The sequence below is a fragment of the Hylobates moloch genome, unplaced genomic scaffold, assembly GCF_009828535.3.
Source record: "Hylobates moloch isolate HMO894 unplaced genomic scaffold, HMol_V3 SCAFFOLD_5, whole genome shotgun sequence".
Classification (NCBI taxonomy): domain Eukaryota; kingdom Metazoa; phylum Chordata; class Mammalia; order Primates; family Hylobatidae; genus Hylobates; species Hylobates moloch.
Window position 1 is genome coordinate 107,166,571 of NW_026652280.1, and position 12,313 is coordinate 107,178,883.

Consider the following 12,313-nt stretch of genomic DNA (forward strand, 5'->3'; position numbering starts at 1 on the left):
TAGAAAAGTATAAAAGGTCATGAAAGGCTTTTGAAACTCTTACCTTATGGTCAAACTGATTGTAATTAAATTTCTGTATAAGGTTTTATTAAAATTATCTTTAACATTTTAATACACCATACAAAGGTAAAATTTAGTTTTCTCTTTTGATCAAAATTTTTGTGTAATATTAATAATAGATAAAATATTTTTGTTTACCTTTTGGCTAAATGATCGACTATTCTAAGGTGACCTGTGATCTTATTTTGTGATATCAAGTGTCTCAAAACTTTGATATCTGGCAAACTTTCTAAGAGTAAAATTTCTAAATTCAGCCCTTTGGACCTCAAATTAACTTTTTGGATATTAGGTTCTTGAAGTTCAAGAGAGATATATTAGACTTCTTAGGCTTATTTATTATGTAGAATATGCATGCAGCATTGTCAAATCTGAGGTGGTGTTTCACTTCCTTTGGATTCTATTGACACAGATGTGTTGTTAATGTGTGATCCAGGATTGTATGAGATTCCTAGAGTTCTGCTATGCTGTGAGTAATAATTATGATTATTATGTTAAATTGTTGTGTGCCACAGAAGCAACAGAATTCCCTTGTCAACTGTGTCTATAACTACGGCTGTCTTAAGGCTTTTGTCATCCACAATTGTTGTTTTGCTTTGATTCCTCTCAAAAAGTGACTTATAATCAGTTACAGTACAGGCCTTGGTTTTTTTGGGAAGTCCATAAAAAGGACTCTTGGGTGCAGGTTTCTGATGACTTTGGAGATTGTGCCATTGAACTAAAGAGAAAATTTCCAGGGCACTAATAGAAAGCCTGATGTGTTCATAGAGATTGCTAGCACATTATGAAGCAGAGCAGGAGATGATTGCATAGAATAAACTAATGGAGGACTGAAATAAGTTTTTATGGCCTTTGTTTGTTTGTTTGAAACATTGTTTATTCTCCAGAGTCTGGAGAACTTTTTTCCTTTTGAGCTATTTATAGCCTGCAACAATTGAGTAGAACAGTCTTCTAAACAGAATTTGAGGCATGTTTTTCTCTCTCTGCTGAATTTCTCCAGAATTTGTAAACTGAATATTCTTAACTCATGACAATGTGTTTGTTTGCGTAAGTTCAGTAAGATTCTGTTTTCTTTTATGACCTGACACAGGTGGAGGAATTGGTAATTTTCCAGGGCTTTGCCTGAAATGCCATTGTGAAATGTTCCAGCAAAGCCCTTTTAGGAGAGCCTATACGAACAAGGATTCTTGCTGCACTTTGTGTGGGTAATCAGGCCAAATATATGGGACTGAGGCTTCTTTTGCAGGTAGGTTCGTCCTGCTGTGTTTTGTCTTTAGTGGAAATGGGGAACTGGAGAGAGGAAGATTGTGTTTCAGGACAAACTACAGTATTAGATGAACATTTGTTTCCTGGGTGGCCATGTGGTCACCCACGGTGTGGAGCTGCTCAGGATGCCCCTTCTCCACCTGACAAAGCCAGAAAGATGCATGACCAGATTCCCCATGATTGAGGAACTGACAAATAGCAAGTGGGAACTGAAATCGATGCAATAGTCCCACAGACAGTGTTTTTGGATAGATGAAGAAACGGACCCTTCTAGTCTTAAAGCTTGAAACTTAGATTTGTTTTATCTGAGTTCATTCCTCAGGAAAGGACTCTCAGCCTCTCAAAAAGCATCATAGACCTGAAACTCAGCAGATCACAGCATCCAGACAATGAGATGTCAGACCCCTCACTCATCATGAGTGCTTCCTCACCCCTCCCTAGTTCCTCTTTTCCCACCCACAGTTATGTTTCTTCCCTGCTAAATAAACCCCTCACTTTAGTTGATCACGGAGATTGATTTGAGACTGATCTCCCATCTCCTCAGCTGCAGCACCCAATTAAAGCCTTCTTCCTTGGCAATACTCAAAGTCTGAATGATTGGCTTCCTGTGAGCTGATCAGCAGGGCCTAGACCAAACTCCTGGGCTTTCAGTAACAATACATGTACAGTTTTAAAGACCTCAATTAATGGGTCACGAGGTATTGAGAAATTGGAATGGCCTCAACTTGGCCAATTCTGAGAAAACACACTGTGCTTAAATGTCAGGGCCCTGCCTCCTGACCTCAACAGTATATGGTTGATTTTGAGTCATAGCAGGTGAGTATGGCCTGGTTTGAGTGTTTTATAGAAATATAAAACATGGCTGATTGCATTTATTTTAAATCCAAAAACTTTCCATTTCTGGTGAGAAAATTTTGTTAAAACCAACCAAACAAACAAACATAGAATTATATGAACAAGACAATGAAGGATTCCCTGCTTCCCAATCTCATTTGATTGCTGTCTTCTGTTATATACTACAGGGAGGAAAGGGGCAAGGTGCCCAGGAAGTCCCATGTCCTGTTTTGACAATCATCTGGCCTCCTTGGGCAAAAAGAAAAGAGGGAAAGCATAAAGAAAATAACAGAAATTTTGCAGAAATTTCATCTCCGGTCTGGGCGCAGTGGCTCACACCTGTAATCCCAGCACTTTGGGAGGCCAAGGCAGGCAAATCACTTGAGGTCAAGAGTTCAAGACCAGCCTGGCCAACATGGCAAAACCTCATCTCTACTAAATATACAAAATTTAACCAGGCATGGTGGCCCACACTTGTAATCCCAGCTAGTGGGTATTACAATCACTTGAACCAAGCAGATTGAGGTTGCAGTGAGGGGAGATCGCCCACTGCCACTGCACTGCACTCCAGGCTGAGCAACAGAAGGAGACTCTGTCTCAATGCGAAGAAAGAAAGAGAAAGAAAGAAAGAAAGAAGAAGGGATGGAGAGAGAAAGAGGAAGGAAGGGAGGGAGGGAAGACAGAGAGAGAAAGAAAGAAAGAAAGAAAGAAAGAAAGAAAGAAAGAAAGAAAGAAAGAAAGAAAGAAAGAGAAAGAAAGAAAAGAAAACAAAAGAAAAGAAAAGAGGAAGAAACGAAGAAAGGAAGAAAGAAATTTCACTGCGGCACAGGAAACTCTATGACCGAGGCTTCAGGGGCTCTTCTCTGGCCCTAAACTCACAGTGGATTTTTGCCTCATTTTCCGAGGTGCAAATGGCATGATAGAAGTCGATCAAAGCATAGGGCAGAGAGAAAGCAAGAAGGATGGCTCCTTCCTGCAGATCCACCTTCCTCGAGTGTTGCTTGTGGGATAATAGAAATGCCTTGACATGGGTGGGTGGGAACTATTGCTACTTATTAAGAATTCAGAGCCTCCAGCAAATTTGCATTGTGAGGTTCCATGGTGTAATGGTGAGCACTCTGGACTCTGAATCCAGCGATCCGAGTTCGAGTCTCGGTGGAACCTTTCTGTTTAATTAGGACGGCAATTCCATGTTTTACTCCCTAACTGGAATGGGGATTCTGCAGACGTTCAGAAGCTCTGCGCTGCGGGCCTCCGTGTCCCTTCTACTCCCGCTGTCTGAGCCTCGCGATGCACCCCGCGCTCCTCATCCCTTCTTCGGGGTCCCAGAAACCGGGTTCTCAGAGTGGCCCGGACCACAGGGAAATCGCGGAATCATCCAGTCGGGGTCACGGAGCCTGGAGGGTTCCCTTTCAGGGCCAGCCTCCTGGCAGCCAGCAATCGGAAGCCCGGACCCCCCCGCCAGGGACCCAGCGACCCAGCAAGTCCTCACCCCCTCTCAGGGCGGCCCTGGGCCTCGGGGTGAGAGGTCTCCTCCACTAAAAAGGCTGCCGCCCCGCAATCCTAGACCCCGAGATTCCTTTCAACAGGGAAATCTCGTAATGGCACCCATTGTCATTTTGGTAAGTAAACGGTGGCGTGAGAAATTCTGATGGGGTTAGCTCAGTCATTGGAGATTGTGTCTCAGTTTAGGATCGACGGCTGGGGACCTAACTTGGGAGTAGCACTGCTTTATTCATGTGGTCCATCCAATCCCGAATGTTAATTTATTCTGTTCTTCATATTCAGATTTGTATGCCGAATTTCTAGCTCCTACTTCTCTATTGCGGGCCCAAAAAGCTGTTTCACTAAGCTTTGGAACCCGACTCCGGGAAATTTCATTCTTTCCTCCCAAGATCTCAGCCGGAAACCGAGATCCGCGCGGGCTGGGAGCGCGGGCCGTCCCGGCCGAGCTCCCGCAGGACCACGGGGAAGAGGAGCCTGAGCAGCTCTGAGGGGCGAGTCTCTGAAGGTGGGGCTCCCCCTTGTCCCGTCAGGACCCTGCCCCCAGGAGAAGACGCCTTAGGACGCTACCAGAGTTAAACATGTTTTCTCCTGCTCTTCAGAGCACTCGGGATGAGGTTCCTAATGGGTCTTGGGAGCGAACTAAGATGTCACTCCAGGCGCTCAGGACCATCGCTCTGATTTTCATATTTTGGGGCTGAGAGCGGTTACGAAGGACTGAAAAACACCGCAGTCTTTGAGGGGCTCAGTTTGGAGGACGAGCTGGGGGAGAGGGGGTGAGAGGACGCCTTCTTGGCTCCTTGGAGTGGACTGGCAGGTAAGGAAACACAAACTCCGTTTCCCCTTGCAGGCTGGACTACAGGGCCTAGGATGGAAAATTGGACAGTCAAAGAGTAACAATATTTATGTGGAGGTTGGCTGCATTCATTAAAAATTGTTATCGCTACAGATAAGTGTAGGAAGGGACCAGGGCACTGCTGTTCACCACCAGCTTTGTAGCAAATGTAACTTTGATAACAGAGTATAGTGCATAAAAAAATCATTCCTGTTTACAAAGAATTGATCACAACCAGGTTTCTTTCTTCTTTCTCCACTTCCACTGCTTCACTTGACTAGCCTTATAGGAAAAAAAAAAATCATTTGTAAATATGAGATTGTTTCAGTGGATCCTCAGCCCACCCATTCCCCACCTGCTGAAAGTAGCTGGAACAACAGGTGTGCACCACGTGCTGGGCTAATTTTTGTATTTTTAGTAGAGACGGGGTTTCACCATTTTGGCCAGGCAGCTCTTGAACTTCAGAACTCAAGTGATCCGCCTGCCTGGGCCTCCCTGAACCTCCCTGCTGAGATTACAGGCATGAGCCACCCCACTTGGCCATCATTTGTATTTTGAATTTAAATATTTTGTAGTCATCATTCTTCAAAGATTCTGGATTTTGTTGCATGTGCATGATGGGATTCAGGACATGCTACTCCAAAATACAACATCTGGGGGTATTGAATATTTTATGCTAAAGGAATTTGAGTGAACAGCAGAAGCAGGAAGGTCACTGTCACCCTCCCCCTGCCCTTCTTCCCTGAAGTCGATTGTAAGACTCTTAAGTGAGAGGTGCCCTCTCTGTACCGAGAAGAAAGGTGCGTCCTGGAGTGTGAAGACACAGGGACACAGAGAAGAGCCTGAACACAGATGCCTGGCTACATTTTCCCCAGTTTGTTACTGTTAGATCATACTTCTATTGTCTTATCATACTTCTCCATGACTATCCATTCTTCAACAAAACTACTGTTAAAAAACAAACAAACAAACAAACAAAACTGAGGTTTAGCTGTTTCCATGGGCCTTCATTTTCTTTGGAAGGCCTTCCTGTCATGTAAAATTTACGTTAAATAAATACATCTGCTCTTCTCTTGTTAGTCTGTGTTTTGCTGTAAGGGTCTCAGCAGTGAATGTAGGCTGGGTGAGGATAAGTCATATTTCCTCCCCTACATGTACAAATGTCTTCCACCGTAAAACTATAAAAATTTTATTCAGGCAGATTTGAAGCAAGAAATTGAATCATTATTCCCCTTTGGATGAGCTGAACAGATGAGCTAATAAACTCCCTGTTCCCCCCAGATAGAAATACTTCTCTAGCTCATTCCCCGAAGCTCTTTGAGGGTCAAACCTGCTGGAGATTGAGGGGCCTTCCTGGGATCTCCCAGCCCAGGAGGTTACTGCTGGTAAGAGGATTACTGCAGTGTCCCTGGGAGGGTGCACAGCCACTGGAAAGTATCACTGCTGTAACTTCCATACAACTGGTTTTCATCACATCTGCTCTTTTGCAGTGTTGCAGGCAAAATACAAGAGCTAACATGCACATGAGTAACATATGCACATCATCAACTGTGCCTGAATCACCAAGTGCCACATGTCATGCACAGTTGATGAGTGTGCGTATGTTTACTCATTTAGTCCTTACCTCAGGCCGAGGTCACACTATCACCTTCATCTTCCATGTGAGATGCACAAAGACCTTAAGTGACCTGCCCAGGGTCACTCAGCCAGCAAAGGAGGATCTGAAAGCAGGAATTTGAAGTGAAGGCAGCCTGTCTCCAGAAGACATTCTCAGAACCACTGCGTTTCTACTGCTCCTAACAAAACGACTCTTGCAAAAATTATGACAGTGAGAAAAACCTGACATAGGAAAACTATGACTGTGAAAGAAATCTGACCTAACTGACTGCATCTTGCTTCTAATCTCTGAGCTGCCCTTGTCCATTCCTGGGCATAGGCCAGGCTAACCATGAGAGGAGTTTAGTTTAGTCTAAGTCTGAAACAAAGACGATTACCCCCCTTCCTGTCTTGGGGATCAGATCTCCTTAGCAAAGCTAACAAAGCAGGTACAAGATTGGAAATTATGGCTCAGGAGCCATGCAGCCAGAAGCCCCATGATTGCTAAGCTCCCCAGCTGTGCCTTTATATAACAGTATTAGTGTCAAACCTAAGATTTGACATGGTGTTCAAGGTGTTTTTCAGACCCTGCCTTAGGATGGACTAGCTGGCACACCCAGACCTGTAAACTGGCTCATCTGGTCCTGTGGCCCTCACCCACGGACTGGCTCAGTGCAGTAAACAAGCTCTGACACTTGATTTCATCCCCAACCCAACCAATCAGCTTTGCCCATTTCCTAGCCCCCTGCCTGCCAAACTATCCAAAACAAAACAAAACAAAACAAAACAAACAAAACAAAAAAAAACTCTAGTCTCTGAATTTGTGGGGAGGCAGGTTTGAGTAATAATAAACCCCTGTTCTGGTCCATCAGCTGCCTCTGCATTTATTAAATTATTTCTCTATTATAGAAAACCTGCTCTTCTCGGCTCCATTGGCTTATCTGGGCAATGGGCAAAATAAACCTACCGGGCAGTTACACTAATAAGAGAGAAACACAAATTGTAAGCATGCTTGAAAAGAAATGTAAGTCTGTGTATTTCTTTTGAAGAAACACAAAAGGAGGAGGAATGATAAGACAGGCAATACACTGTCCTAAATATTTTCATGGTTCTCCTGGCTCCCCCATTTCCTTCTTATCCCGACAACTGCTCCCCAGAAACCTTCAACTTAAACATGGTCCTGCCAGAACTGGGTTTGTCCTTCCCTTTACATTTTCCTCTCACCTGCCCCACACCCCTTCCATATCTAATCTGTTCTTTCACTTCCAGGTCGTTGAGTTTTTCCATTTAAAAACATGAAAGACACAGAAAGAAGAAGATAACTAGTCATCCATATTGGCATCACCTGGAATTAAGTACTCTTCTCATATGTACATATTTTTCTTCCAAACAATTTTAAAGTTACTCTCATTTTTTAAAAAAAATTATACGTGCTTAGCACAGACCATACCACCAATATTGAAAAAGTACAGATACATAAAATTTCTGATCACCTTAAGTTCAAAATAACTTTTGTTAACATTAGGGCAACACTCATCGAGTCATGTTCTTCTGGTATATCTACAGAGAGAATGTATATTTTAGCTAGACTGTCCCCCCCGCCCCACGCACCCACAAAAGAAAAAATAGAACAATAAAGAAAGCTCTCTCTCTCTCTCTCTATATATATATATATAGAGAGAGAGATAGATATGGGAGTTATATATTATATATATATCCTATATATATGCTTTTGTAAAATTGAGGTTAGACTGTATTTTTATTTTACAAATATTCCATTTAATAGTGCATGAATTTAACTGGAAATAGAGACAGTAACACAAATGAAGGAATTCCTGAACTCTCAATCACATTTAGAGAGACACTTTTCTAAAGGAATCTTCTAAAGCTAAACTTACATTAAATTAAGTAGAAGGCATTATGATTTGCAGTGGTTTTTTTTTTTTTTTGAGACAGAGTCTTGCTCTATCGCCCAGGCTGGAGTGCAGTGGGGTGATCTTGGCTCACTGCAACCTCTGCCTCCCAGGTTCAAGCGATTCTCCTGCCTCAGCCTCCCAAGTAGCTGGGACTACAGGTGCGCACCACCACACCCAGCTAATTTTTATATTTTTAGTAGAGATGGGGTTTCACTATGTTGGCCAGGATGGTCTCGATCTCTTGCCCTCGTGATCCATCTGCCTCGGCCTCCCAAAGTGCTGGGATTACAGGTGTGAGCCGCTGTGCCCGGCCTTTTTTTTTTTTTTTTCTTTTTTTTAGCGTAGCATCACTCACTCTGTCACCCAGACTGGAGTGTAGTGGCACCAGCTCAGCTCACTGCAACCTCCACCTCCCAGGTTCAAGAGATTCTCCTGCCTCAGCCTCCCACGTAGCTGGGATTACAGGTGCCCACCACCACAGCTAGCTAAATTTTTTTTGGTATTTTTAGTAGAGATGAGGTTTCACCATGTTGGCCCGCTGGTCTCAAACTTCTGACCTCAGGTGATCCACCTGCCTCAGCCTCCCAGAGTGCTAGGATTACAGGCATGAGCCACCGCGCCCAGCCTGCAGCCTGCAATGGTTTTCTTATTACTTTTCACAATCAAATTGATTAAGGCATTGGTTGAATATGGTACAATGCATCCATTTCAAATTTGATGACATGTCTATTACTCCAAAAGGTCCTTTTGTGCCCTTTATAGTCAGCCACCTCGACTCCCTGAACCCAGCAATCAATGATGTAGTTTCTGTCACTATACAGGTTAGTTTCACCTGTTCTAGAAATTCAGCTTGATGGCACCACACAGGATGCACTCTTTACATCACTCAGCATGAGGTTTTTGAGATTCACCCGTGCTATCTCATGTTTCCATAATTTGTCCCATCCTCCATTGGATGAATATATCACAATAGGTCCATTCACCTCTTGATGCATATGAACTGTTTCTAGTTTCGGGACTATTGTAAACAAAGCTGCTAAGAACAAGTTCTTTTTGTGAATATGTGTTTTGTAAATTCCATTTGTCATTCTTTAGTATTAACTTATTTTGTAAAAGGATGTCACCTTCACAAGTGCAAAATTCATTCAAATGTTTTTTGAAAAAAGTTGAGGCCTGAAGCAGAGGTCTACACAATTTTCTTTATTATATTTCATAATTAAGGGGAAGAAACTTTATCTGGGATATTGTTTCCTGTCAGCAAATCCTTAATGTAAGCCACACACGATGCTAGCTGTACTATTAGACTATCTTCTGTAATCTGTGCAATAACTCTAAGAAGTACTTCGTATTATTATTTTCCCGTAACACTTTCCAACTTGAAGCCTAGCAAATTGAAGGACCTGGCCCAAGGTCAAACAGAAGGCAAGTGGCAGCGCCAGGACTGGAAGAAGGCCTTCCCAAAGGCAGACAGAAGCTCACGTCTTTGTCAGAACCTCGGTATTTCTGATGCGCCTGGAAGCCAATATCCAAGCCGTTCTCAGCCACTGGATTGGTGGGCTGCTTTTGCTCAGAAACTCCTCGATCAGGAATCCCAAGCATACGTTAGTGATGACGGTCCCGAAACAAGGGACATTTCTTAAACATTCTAAAAACCCGTTTGCTCATAGGTAACGTAATGCAAGTTGCTTTCGGTCTTGGTTAATGTATTTTATATTAGGCAATGTCCGCTGCTGCGGTTAGAAGTAAATGGCTCATATTCATCAAGCTAGCTCAGTCCGTAGGACGTACGGCTTCCACTCGCAGTGTCCTGAACACTGGCTGGGCGTCATGTGCGTTCTAGCCGGTTTTCTTTGGAGCCGCGGGTTTCTGCACCACACCCGGGTCGGGATGGCAGAGGCTTCTCGGGACATGCGGATCTATGAGTGCCGTCCCAAGTGTAGCCACCAGGGGACGCCATAGGCCTTCCTGCCGTGGTCCTCCTTGCCTTTTCCGTTTGGGCCAGGTAGTTTCTATTGACCAGGACATTACAGATCAGAAGTGGGTGGGGTCAGAAAAGACACCCTGGGAGAAGCTGGCAAAATGCCCAGAACCTCCATCGCTAGGCCTGAGGTTTTCTTCCGTAGTGGAATTCTCGTGCTCATGTAGTGCAGGGACAAAACCAATTAGATACTTCTGGGAGTTAAAAAGAGATGAATTTACAGTGCCATTTGAGAAGGGGTATTAAGGAAACGTCCGAATTTGCCAGGGTACTGATGCGTGTCAGGTGCAAAACGCAGGTTGAGAGAGAGCTAAGTATTTTCTGTCCATGAAGGTGATAAGCGGGGACCTGAAGAAAGAGGGACGGGGAGGATACTGGCGCCAGAGGTAGAAAGAGGCGGCTTGGGGGTGGGAAGGATGGGTCGGGGTGCTATTTAGAAAGTTGCCTGGCAATGGATGTAGGATGTGGAAGCGAGACATCAAACAAGAAGCTGTCAATTAAATGGAGTCTGAAGAAAGACTAGATATGTAAACGGCAGGAGATAGTGGACCCGGCTGCTCATAAAATTTCCCGCCTTATATTTCAGGGAGGATCGCAGCGCATTTTCGCCAAGACAGGTGAGACTGCGGTTCTGACCTGCGGGTCTCGGGATGAATTGCCTTAGGGCACCCGGGCGCCAGAAGACCCGTTCCCCTCCACAAAGTAAGCGTGTTATGTCTACAACCCAACGGGGACACTAAGAGCCCCAAAGGCTCTGCTTTCTTCCCAAAGAGCAGCGCCCGCCTGCGTAGTTTGTACCTGGCTCTACGAGGTGAGAACACATTCCCTGCTATCACAGAAATCTTACAAACTCCTGTGGGGGGCTGCGGTTAGAAGCAGAGGCTGTGTGAAAGGTGACTGGGGGCTAGGGAAAAACACGAAGATTTTTACAGAACGTGAGACCCCAAGAGACTGGAGACCATGGACCAGTCTCTGAAAAAAGCAGCCTCATGTTGAAAGGAAGGAGCTATGCGGACTTCGCGCTACTGAGCTTGTGTTAAACAGGAACGTAACGCCTGACGCTTATCTCTCCGGCAGGAACGACGTATCTCTGCCAGAGAAATAAGTTACTTCCTGTTTCCCTGCCATCCGGCTATAAGAATAACACGACACCACCAAAATTATACAGCAATAAAAGCGGGAAGTAGACCTTTGAATACAACCTGCTTTTGCACTGCAAAATTCAAGGGAAAGCGCGAACTCAGTCCTCCGCTACCACAAATTATGCAGTCGAGTTTCCCACATTTGGGGAAATCGCAGGGGTCAACGCACCCGGAGTGCAATGGATAAGTCTCGCCCTGGGAAAACCACCTTCGCGATCATAGTATCTCGCCGGCCAGGTAAGTATGAGTTCACACACCTCCGTCCTGCAACAGCTCCATACGCCTCAACCTTTACAGACACGGTCACTTGCCCCGCGCACCCCTCCCCCCGCCGCCGCCCATGCCACCCCGAGCCCTCCTAGCCCTGACACACAGCTGGGACTCTCACGTCCAACCGGCGGTCCTGGACTTGTTCCCAAAGCAGGAGAAATCCTTCGTGGGAAGCAGCAGCCCCTGAGCTGTCTCATCTACGTAGGAATCGCCGTATCCGTGATGTCACCAACAGCGTCTTTCCCGGTCCCCGTCTGCTCTTGCGCCCCAACCTCCGCCACTCAGCTGACCAACCCGCTGCGGGAGCCGGCGAAGGAAGTGACGCCTGCCTCTATCTCCTTTCCCTGCCTTCCCCGCCCCTGGTCTTTCCCAAAGAAGTAGTTGCTTAGCCTGTGATGCCAAGGACCCCTTTGGCGGCCAGCTGGAGCCTGTGCGCTCTTCTTCAAATAATGGCTTTTAATGCGCAAACTAGAAAGTTTAGGATTACAAAGAAAACTGGTACTTTTCACATACGGTTATCCTTGTGATGTAGCATTCCGCTTGACACTGGAAGTCGTTCAATATCAGAGAGAAACCGTATCTGTGAAACTAGAGAGGCTGCTCAGATGATTGCAAACCAGCCATCCTTACTTGTTTTAACACTAGAAGTGTTATAAAGATGGTTGTCCAGTTTCATGAATCTTGCAGGGTTTTTTCAAATACAGCAATGTACAAAAATGTACTGTCACAGTAGAGCACACTGGACACTCAAGGCACAGTGCTGGAGTCGTTTTGTCATCTCTTCACTGCCTTCTCTAGACCTTAGCGCTTACCTCATGTTAACACTTTATATGCTGCAAAGACAGAAACGAAGTCATCCAAATTTGGCAACAATATTTTGGGGAAATTTTATTTCAGGTGTTTAACTGATTACTTT

At 44.9% G+C, this 12,313-nt stretch overlaps 1 protein-coding gene and 2 non-coding genes across 3 annotated transcripts in view; 2 read left to right on the forward strand and 1 right to left on the reverse strand.

Annotated features, from left to right (window-relative positions):
* Window positions 1-12,313, forward strand: part of LOC116468019 (putative neuroblastoma breakpoint family member 7) — a 901,770-nt gene that overhangs the window by 121,583 nt on the left and 767,874 nt on the right. The gene's annotated exons all lie outside the window — the stretch shown is intronic.
* On the forward strand, window positions 3,250-3,321 carry TRNAQ-CUG (transfer RNA glutamine (anticodon CUG)). The gene has a single exon. It is a non-coding gene; the product is annotated as a tRNA-Gln (tRNA).
* LOC116470039 (U1 spliceosomal RNA) lies at window positions 11,209-11,372 on the reverse strand. The gene has a single exon (XR_004248470.1). It is a non-coding gene; the product is annotated as a U1 spliceosomal RNA (small nuclear RNA).